Raw genomic sequence first — 10641 nt, 5'->3', positions numbered from 1 at the left:
TCATCAGGCCTGATCCCCTCCACGTACCTGCTCCTCATCAGGCCTGATCCCCCCACGCTCCTGCTCCCCATCAGGCCTGATCCCCTCCACGTACCTGCTCCTTATCAGGCCTGATCCCCTCCATGCTCCTGCTCCTCATCAGGCCTGATCCCCTCCATGCTCCTGCTCCACATCAGGCCTGATCCCTCCACGTACCTGCTCCTCATCAGGCCTGATCCCCAAACGCTCCTGCTCCCCATCAGGCCTGATCCCCTCCACGCTCCTGCTCCTCATCAGGCCTGATCCCCCCACGCTCCTGCTCCTCATCAGGCCTGATCCCCCCCACGTACCTGCTCCTCATCAGGCCTGATCCCCTCCACGCTCCTGCTCCTCATCAGGCCTGATCCCCTCCACGTACCTGCTCCTCATCAGGCCTGATCCCCCCCACGTCTCCTGCTCCCCATTCAGGCCTGATCCCCTCCACGCTCCTACTCCTCATCAGGCCTGATCCCCTCCCCGCTCCTGCTCCTCATCAGGCCTGATCCCCTCCACGCTCCTGCTCCTCATCAGGCCTGATCCCCTCCACGTTACCTGCTCCTCATCAGGCCTGATCCCCTCCACGCTCCTGCTCCTCATCAGGCCTGATCCCCTCCACGTACCTGCTCCTCATCAGGCCTGATCCCCTCCACGCCCCTGCTCCTCATCAGGCCTGATCCCCCCCACACTCCTGCTCCTCATCAGGCCTGATCCCCTCCACGCCCCTGCTCCTCATCAGGCCTGATCCCCTCCATGCTCCTGCTCCTCATCAGGCCTGATCCCCTCCACGCCCCTGCTCCTCATCAGGCCTGATCCCCTCCATGCTCCTGCTCCTCATCAGGCCTGATCCCCTCCATGCTCCTGCTCCCCATCAGGCCTGATCCCCTCCACGTACCTGCTCCTCATCAGGCCTGAACCCCCCCCACGCTCCTGCTCCCATCAGGCCTGATCCCCTCCACGTACCTGCTCCTCATCAGGCCTGATCCCCTCCATGCTCCTGCTCCTCATCAGGCCTGATCCCCCCCACGCTCCTGCTCCCCATCAGGCCTGATCCCCTCCACGTACCTGCTCCTCATCAGGCCTGATCCCCTCCATGCTCCTGCTCCTCATCAGGCCTGATCCCACCCACGCTCCTGCTCCCCATCAGGCCTGATCCCCTCCACGTACCTGCTCCTCATCAGGCCTGATCCCCTCCACGTACCTGCTCCTCATCAGGCCTGATCCCCTCCACGCTCCTGCTCCCCATCAGGCCTGATCCCCTCCACGCTCCTGCTCCCCATCAGGCCTGATCCCCTCCACGCTCCTGCTCCTCATCAGGCCTGATCCCCCCCACGCCCCTGCTCCTCATCAGGCCTGATCCCCTCCACGCCCCTGCTCCTCATCAGGCCTGATCCCCTCCATGCTCCTGCTCCTCATCAGGCCTGATCCCCCCCACGCCCCTGCTCCTCATCAGGCCTGATCCCCTCCACGTACCTGCTCCTCATCAGGCCTGATCCCCTCCACGCTCCTGCTCCTCATCAGGCCTGATCCCCTCCACGTACCTGCTCCTCATCAGGCCTGATCCCCTCCACGCCCCTGCTCCTCATCAGGCCTGATCCCCCCCACACTCCTGCTCCTCATCAGGCCTGATCCCCTCCACGCCCCTGCTCCTCATCAGGCCAGATCCCCTCCATGCTCCTGCTCCTCATCAGGCCTGATCCCCTCCACGTACCTGCTCCTCATCAGGCCTGATCCCCTCCACGCCCCTGCTCCTCATCAGGCCTGATCCCCCCCACACTCCTGCTCCTCATCAGGCCTGATCCCCTCCACGCCCCTGCTCCTCATCAGGCCTGATCCCCTCCATGCTCCTGCTCCTCATCAGGCCTGATCCCCTCCACGCCCCTGCTCCTCATCAGGCCTGATCCCCTCCATGCTCCTGCTCCCCATCAGGCCTGATCCCCTCCACGTACCTGCTCCTCATCAGGCCTGATCCCCCCCACGCTCCTGCTCCCCATCAGGCCTGATCCCCTCCACGTACCTGCTCCTCATCAGGCCTGATCCCCCTCCATGCTCCTGCTCCTCATCAGGCCTGATCCCCCCCACGCTCCTGCTCCCCATCAGGCCTGATCCCCTCCACGTACCTGCTCCTTATCAGGCCTGATCCCCTCCATGCTCCTGCTCCTCATCAGGCCTGATCCCCTCCATGCTCCTGCTCCCCATCAGGCCTGATCCCCTCCACGTACCTGCTCCTTATCAGGCCTGATCCCCTCCATGCTCCTGCTCCTCATCAGGCCTGATCCCCTCCATGCTCCTGCTCCCCATCAGGCCTGATCCCCTCCACGTACCTGCTCCTCATCAGGCCTGATCCCCCCCCACGCTCCTGCTCCCCATCAGGCCTGATCCCCTCCACGTACCTGCTCCTCATCAGGCCTGATCCCCCCCCCACGTACCTGCTCCTCATCAGGCCTGATCCCCTCCACGCTCCTGCTCCTCATCAGGCCTGATCCCCTCCACGTACCTGCTCCTCATCAGGCCTGATCCCCCCCACGCTCCTGCTCCCCATCAGGCCTGATCCCCTCCACGCTCCTACTCCTCATCAGGCCTGATCCCCTCCACGCTCCTGCTCCTCATCAGGCCTGATCCCCTCCACGCTCCTGCTCCTCATCAGGCCTGATCCCCTCCACGTACCTGCTCCTCATCAGGCCTGATCCCCTCCACGCTCCTGCTCCTCATCAGGCCTGATCCCCTCCACGTACCTGCTCCTCATCAGGCCTGATCCCCTCCACGCCCCTGCTCCTCATCAGGCCTGATCCCCCCCACACTCCTGCTCCTCATCAGGCCTGATCCCCTCCACGCCCCTGCTCCTCATCAGGCCTGATCCCCTCCATGCTCCTGCTCCTCATCAGGCCTGATCCCCTCCATGCTCCTGCTCCCCATCAGGCCTGATCCCCTCCACGTACCTGCTCCTCATCAGGCCTGATCCCCCCCACGCTCCTGCTCCCCATCAGGCCTGATCCCCTCCACGTACCAGCTCCTCATCAGGCCTGATCCCCTCCATGCTCCTGCTCCTCATCAGGCATGATCCCCCCCACGCTCCTGCTCCCCATCAGGCCTGATCCCCTCCACGTACCTGCTCCTCATCAGGCCTGATCCCCTCCATGCTCCTGCTCCTCATCAGGCCTGATCCCCCCACGCTCCTGCTCCCCATCAGGCCTGATCCCCTCCACGCTCCTGCTCCTCATCAGGCCTGATCCCCTCCATGCTCCTGCTCCTCATCAGGCCTGATCCCCTCCATGCTCCTGCTCCTCATCAGGCCTGATCCCCCCCACGCCCCTGCTCCTCATCAGGCCTGATCCCCTCCACGCCCCTGCTCCTCATCAGGCCTGATCCCCTCCATGCTCCTGCTCCTCATCAGGTCTGATCCCCCCCACGCCCCTGCTCCTCATCAGGCCTGATCCCCTCCACGTACCTGCTCCTCATCAGGCCTGATCCCCTCCACGCTCCTGCTCCTCATCAGGCCTGATCCCCTCCACGTACCTGCTCCTCATCAGGCCTGATCCCCTCCACGCCCCTGCTCCTCATCAGGCCTGATCCCCCCACACTCCTGCTCCTCATCAGGCCTGATCCCCTCCACGCCCCTGCTCCTCATCAGGCCTGATCCCCTCCACGTACCTGCTCCTCATCAGGCCTGATCCCCCCCACGCTCCTGCTCCTCATCAGGCCTGATCCCCTCCACGCTCCTGCTCCCCATCAGGCCTGATCCCCCCCACGCTCCTGCTCCCCATCAGGCCTGATCCCCCCACGCTCCTGCTCCCCATCAGGCCTGATCCCCTCCACGCTCCTGCTCCTCATCAGGCCTGATCCCCTCCATGCTCCTGCTCCTCATCAGGCCTGATCCCCTCCATGCTCCTGCTCCTCATCAGGCCTGATCCCCTCCACGCTCCTGCTCCTCATCAGGCCTGATCCCCTCCATGCTCCTGCTCCTCATCAGGCCTGATCCCCTCCATGCTCCTCCTCCTCATCAGGCCTGATCCCCCCCACGCCCCTGCACCTCATCAGGCCTGATCCCCTCCACGCTCCTGCTCCCCATCAGGCCTGATCCCCTCCACGCTCCTGCTCCTCATCAGGCCTGATCCCCTCCACGCTCCTGCTCCTCATCAGGCCTGATCCCCTCCACGCTCCTGCTCCTCATCAGGCCTGATCCCCTCCACGCCCCTGCTCCTCATCAGGCCTGATCCCCTCCACGCTCCTGCTCCTCATCAGGCCTGATCCCCTCCACGCTCCTGCTCCTCATCAGGCCTGATCCCCCCCACGCTCCTGCTCCTCATCAGGCCTGATCCCCTCCATGCTCCTGCTCCTCATCAGGCCTGATCCCCTCCACGCTCCTGCTCCTCATCAGGCCTGATCCCCTCCACGTACCTGCTCCTCATCAGGCCTGATCCCCCCCACGCTCCTGCTCCTCATCAGGCCTGATCCCCTCCACGCTCCTGCTCCCCATCAGGCCTGATCCCCCCACGCTCCTGCTCCCCATCAGGCCTGATCCCCTCCACGCTCCTGCTCCTCATCAGGCCTGATCCCCTCCATGCTCCTGCTCCTCATCAGGCCTGATCCCCTCCATGCTCCTGCTCCTCATCAGGCCTGATCCCCCCCACGCCCCTGCTCCTCATCAGGCCTGATCCCCCCCACGCCCCTGCTCCTCATCAGGCCTGATCCCCTCCACGCCCCTGCTCCTCATCAGGCCTGATCCCCTCCATGCTCCTGCTCCTCATCAGGCCTGATCCCCCCCACGCCCCTGCTCCTCATCAGGCCTGATCCCCTCCACGTACCTGCTCCTCATCAGGCCTGATCCCCTCCACGCTCCTGCTCCTCATCAGGCCTGATCCCCTCCACGTACCTGCTCCTCATCAGGCCTGATCCCCTCCACGCCCCTGCTCCTCATCAGGCCTGATCCCCCCACACTCCTGCTCCTCATCAGGCCTGATCCCCTCCACGCCCCTGCTCCTCATCAGGCCTGATCCCCTCCACGTACCTGCTCCTCATCAGGCCTGATCCCCCCCACGCTCCTGCTCCTCATCAGGCCTGATCCCCTCCACGCTCCTGCTCCCCATCAGGCCTGATCCCCCCCACGCTCCTGCTCCCCATCAGGCCTGATCCCCCCACGCTCCTGCTCCCCATCAGGCCTGATCCCCTCCACGCTCCTGCTCCTCATCAGGCCTGATCCCCTCCATGCTCCTGCTCCTCATCAGGCCTGATCCCCTCCATGCTCCTGCTCCTCATCAGGCCTGATCCCCCCCACGCCCCTGCTCCTCATCAGGCCTGATCCCCTCCACGCTCCTGCTCCCCATCAGGCCTGATCCCCTCCACGCTCCTGCTCCTCATCAGGCCTGATCCCCTCCACGCTCCTGCTCCTCATCAGGCCTGATCCCCTCCATGCTCCTGCTCCTCATCAGGCCTGATCCCCTCCACGCTCCTGCTCCTCATCAGGCCTGATCCCCTCCACGCTCCTGCTCCTCATCAGGCCTGATCCCCTCCACGCCCCTGCTCCTCATCAGGCCTGATCCCCTCCACGTACCTGCTCCTCATCAGGCCTGATCCCCCCCACGCTCCTGCTCCTCATCAGGCCTGATCCCCTCCACGCTCCTGCTCCCCATCAGGCCTGATCCCCCCCCACGCTCCTGCTCCCCATCAGGCCTGATCCCCCCACGCTCCTGCTCCCCATCAGGCCTGATCCCCTCCACGCTCCTGCTCCTCATCAGGCCTGATCCCCTCCATGCTCCTGCTCCTCATCAGGCCTGATCCCCTCCATGCTCCTGCTCCTCATCAGGCCTGATCCCCCCCACGCCCCTGCTCCTCATCAGGCCTGATCCCCTCCACGCTCCTGCTCCCCATCAGGCCTGATCCCCTCCACGCTCCTGCTCCTCATCAGGCCTGATCCCCTCCACGCTCCTGCTCCTCATCAGGCCTGATCCCCTCCATGCTCCTGCTCCTCATCAGGCCTGATCCCCTCCACGCCCCTGCTCCTCATCAGGCCTGATCCCCTCCATGCTCCTGCTCCCCATCAGGCCTGATCCCCTCCACGTACCTGCTCCTCATCAGGCCTGATCCCCCCCACGCTCCTGCTCCCCATCAGGCCTGATCCCCTCCACGTACCTGCTCCTCATCAGACCTGATCCCCTCCATGCTCCTGCTCCTCATCAGGCCTGATCCCCCCCACGCTCCTGCTCCCCATCAGGCCTGATCCCCTCCACGTACCTGCTCCTTATCAGGCCTGATCCCCTCCATGCTCCTGCTCCTCATCAGGCCTGATCCCCTCCATGCTCCTGCTCCCCATCAGGCCTGATCCCCTCCACGTACCTGCTCCTTATCAGGCCTGATCCCCTCCATGCTCCTGCTCCTCATCAGGCCTGATCCCCTCCATGCTCCTGCTCCCCATCAGGCCTGATCCCCTCCACGTACCTGCTCCTCATCAGGCCTGATCCCCCCCCACGCTCCTGCTCCCCATCAGGCCTGATCCCCTCCACGTACCTGCTCCTCATCAGGCCTGATCCCCCCCCACGTACCTGCTCCTCATCAGGCCTGATCCCCTCCACGCTCCTGCTCCTCATCAGGCCTGATCCCCTCCACGTACCTGCTCCTCATCAGGCCTGATCCCCCCCACGCTCCTGCTCCCCATCAGGCCTGATCCCCTCCACGCTCCTACTCCTCATCAGGCCTGATCCCCTCCACGCTCCTGCTCCTCATCAGGCCTGATCCCCTCCACGCTCCTGCTCCTCATCAGGCCTGATCCCCTCCACGTACCTGCTCCTCATCAGGCCTGATCCCCTCCACGCTCCTGCTCCTCATCAGGCCTGATCCCCTCCACGTACCTGCTCCTCATCAGGCCTGATCCCCTCCACGCCCCTGCTCCTCATCAGGCCTGATCCCCCCCACACTCCTGCTCCTCATCAGGCCTGATCCCCTCCACGCCCCTGCTCCTCATCAGGCCTGATCCCCTCCATGCTCCTGCTCCTCATCAGGCCTGATCCCCTCCATGCTCCTGCTCCCCATCAGGCCTGATCCCCTCCACGTACCTGCTCCTCATCAGGCCTGATCCCCCCCACGCTCCTGCTCCCCATCAGGCCTGATCCCCTCCACGTACCAGCTCCTCATCAGGCCTGATCCCCTCCATGCTCCTGCTCCTCATCAGGCATGATCCCCCCCACGCTCCTGCTCCCCATCAGGCCTGATCCCCTCCACGTACCTGCTCCTCATCAGGCCTGATCCCCTCCATGCTCCTGCTCCTCATCAGGCCTGATCCCCCCACGCTCCTGCTCCCCATCAGGCCTGATCCCCTCCACGCTCCTGCTCCTCATCAGGCCTGATCCCCTCCATGCTCCTGCTCCTCATCAGGCCTGATCCCCTCCATGCTCCTGCTCCTCATCAGGCCTGATCCCCCCCACGCCCCTGCTCCTCATCAGGCCTGATCCCCTCCACGCCCCTGCTCCTCATCAGGCCTGATCCCCTCCATGCTCCTGCTCCTCATCAGGTCTGATCCCCCCCACGCCCCTGCTCCTCATCAGGCCTGATCCCCTCCACGTACCTGCTCCTCATCAGGCCTGATCCCCTCCACGCTCCTGCTCCTCATCAGGCCTGATCCCCTCCACGTACCTGCTCCTCATCAGGCCTGATCCCCTCCACGCCCCTGCTCCTCATCAGGCCTGATCCCCCCACACTCCTGCTCCTCATCAGGCCTGATCCCCTCCACGCCCCTGCTCCTCATCAGGCCTGATCCCCTCCACGTACCTGCTCCTCATCAGGCCTGATCCCCCCCACGCTCCTGCTCCTCATCAGGCCTGATCCCCTCCACGCTCCTGCTCCCCATCAGGCCTGATCCCCCCCACGCTCCTGCTCCCCATCAGGCCTGATCCCCCCACGCTCCTGCTCCCCATCAGGCCTGATCCCCTCCACGCTCCTGCTCCTCATCAGGCCTGATCCCCTCCATGCTCCTGCTCCTCATCAGGCCTGATCCCCTCCATGCTCCTGCTCCTCATCAGGCCTGATCCCCTCCACGCTCCTGCTCCTCATCAGGCCTGATCCCCTCCATGCTCCTGCTCCTCATCAGGCCTGATCCCCTCCATGCTCCTCCTCCTCATCAGGCCTGATCCCCCCCACGCCCCTGCACCTCATCAGGCCTGATCCCCTCCACGCTCCTGCTCCCCATCAGGCCTGATCCCCTCCACGCTCCTGCTCCTCATCAGGCCTGATCCCCTCCACGCTCCTGCTCCTCATCAGGCCTGATCCCCTCCACGCTCCTGCTCCTCATCAGGCCTGATCCCCTCCACGCCCCTGCTCCTCATCAGGCCTGATCCCCTCCACGCTCCTGCTCCTCATCAGGCCTGATCCCCTCCACGCTCCTGCTCCTCATCAGGCCTGATCCCCCCCACGCTCCTGCTCCTCATCAGGCCTGATCCCCTCCATGCTCCTGCTCCTCAACAGGCCTGATCCCCTCCACGCTCCTACTCCTCATCAGGCCTGATCCCCTCCACGTACCTGCTCCTCATCAGGCCTGATCCCCCCCACGCTCCTGCTCCTCATCAGGCCTGATCCCCTCCACGCTCCTGCTCCCCATCAGGCCTGATCCCCCCACGCTCCTGCTCCCCATCAGGCCTGATCCCCTCCACGCTCCTGCTCCTCATCAGGCCTGATCCCCTCCATGCTCCTGCTCCTCATCAGGCCTGATCCCCTCCATGCTCCTGCTCCTCATCAGGCCTGATCCCCCCCACGCCCCTGCTCCTCATCAGGCCTGATCCCCCCCACGCCCCTGCTCCTCATCAGGCCTGATCCCCTCCACGCCCCTGCTCCTCATCAGGCCTGATCCCCTCCATGCTCCTGCTCCTCATCAGGCCTGATCCCCCCCACGCCCCTGCTCCTCATCAGGCCTGATCCCCTCCACGTACCTGCTCCTCATCAGGCCTGATCCCCTCCACGCTCCTGCTCCTCATCAGGCCTGATCCCCTCCACGTACCTGCTCCTCATCAGGCCTGATCCCCTCCACGCCCCTGCTCCTCATCAGGCCTGATCCCCCCACACTCCTGCTCCTCATCAGGCCTGATCCCCTCCACGCCCCTGCTCCTCATCAGGCCTGATCCCCTCCACGTACCTGCTCCTCATCAGGCCTGATCCCCCCCACGCTCCTGCTCCTCATCAGGCCTGATCCCCTCCACGCTCCTGCTCCCCATCAGGCCTGATCCCCCCCACGCTCCTGCTCCCCATCAGGCCTGATCCCCCCACGCTCCTGCTCCCCATCAGGCCTGATCCCCTCCACGCTCCTGCTCCTCATCAGGCCTGATCCCCTCCATGCTCCTGCTCCTCATCAGGCCTGATCCCCTCCATGCTCCTGCTCCTCATCAGGCCTGATCCCCCCCACGCCCCTGCTCCTCATCAGGCCTGATCCCCTCCACGCTCCTGCTCCCCATCAGGCCTGATCCCCTCCACGCTCCTGCTCCTCATCAGGCCTGATCCCCTCCACGCTCCTGCTCCTCATCAGGCCTGATCCCCTCCATGCTCCTGCTCCTCATCAGGCCTGATCCCCTCCACGCTCCTGCTCCTCATCAGGCCTGATCCCCTCCACGCTCCTGCTCCTCATCAGGCCTGATCCCCTCCACGCCCCTGCTCCTCATCAGGCCTGATCCCCTCCACGTACCTGCTCCTCATCAGGCCTGATCCCCCCCACGCTCCTGCTCCTCATCAGGCCTGATCCCCTCCACGCTCCTGCTCCCCATCAGGCCTGATCCCCCCCACGCTCCTGCTCCCCATCAGGCCTGATCCCCCCACGCTCCTGCTCCCCATCAGGCCTGATCCCCTCCACGCTCCTGCTCCTCATCAGGCCTGATCCCCTCCATGCTCCTGCTCCTCATCAGGCCTGATCCCCTCCATGCTCCTGCTCCTCATCAGGCCTGATCCCCCCCACGCCCCTGCTCCTCATCAGGCCTGATCCCCTCCACGCTCCTGCTCCCCATCAGGCCTGATCCCCTCCACGCTCCTGCTCCTCATCAGGCCTGATCCCCTCCACGCTCCTGCTCCTCATCAGGCCTGATCCCCTCCATGCTCCTGCTCCTCATCAGGCCTGATCCCCTCCACGCTCCTGCTCCTCATCAGGCCTGATCCCCTCCACGCTCCTACTCCTCATCAGGCCTGATCCCCTCCACGCCCCTGCTCCTCATCAGGCCTGATCCCCTCCACGCTCCTGCTCCTCATCAGGCCTGATCCCCTCCACGCTCCTGCTCCTCATCAGGCCTGATCCCCCCCACGCTCCTGCTCCCCATCAGGCCTGATCCCCCCCACGCTCCTGCTCCCCATCAGGCCTGATCCCCTCCACGCTCCTACTCCTCATCAGGCCTGATCCCCTCCACGTACCTGCTCCTCATCAGGCCTGATCCCCCCCACGCTCCTGCTCCTCATCAGGCCTGATCCTGATCAGGCCAGGCCTGATCCCCCCCACGTACCCACTCCTCATCAAGCATGATCCCCAACGCTCCTGCAAGCCGAGGGGTTTTGTGTGTGATAGAATCGATAACTCAGGGAGTCGTGATGTGTTGCTGTTTAAAAGACAAAGTGGATCTTGGATTTAAGAAATGCACCCAGGGCGCCTGTTCCAGAGGCAATCCT

General features: G+C 64.8%; 1 protein-coding gene across 1 annotated transcript in view; it reads right to left on the bottom strand.

The window, feature by feature from the left end:
* nme7 (NME/NM23 family member 7) overlaps positions 1-10641 on the bottom strand; it is a 1076771-nt gene that overhangs the window by 681241 nt on the left and 384889 nt on the right. The window lies entirely within an intron of this gene.

Source organism: Salvelinus namaycush, chromosome 9 (genome assembly GCF_016432855.1).
Source record: "Salvelinus namaycush isolate Seneca chromosome 9, SaNama_1.0, whole genome shotgun sequence".
Classification (NCBI taxonomy): Eukaryota; Metazoa; Chordata; class Actinopteri; order Salmoniformes; family Salmonidae; genus Salvelinus; species Salvelinus namaycush.
Note: the sequence above shows the minus strand (reverse complement) of the source record. Positions and strands in the feature narration are given on the sequence as shown.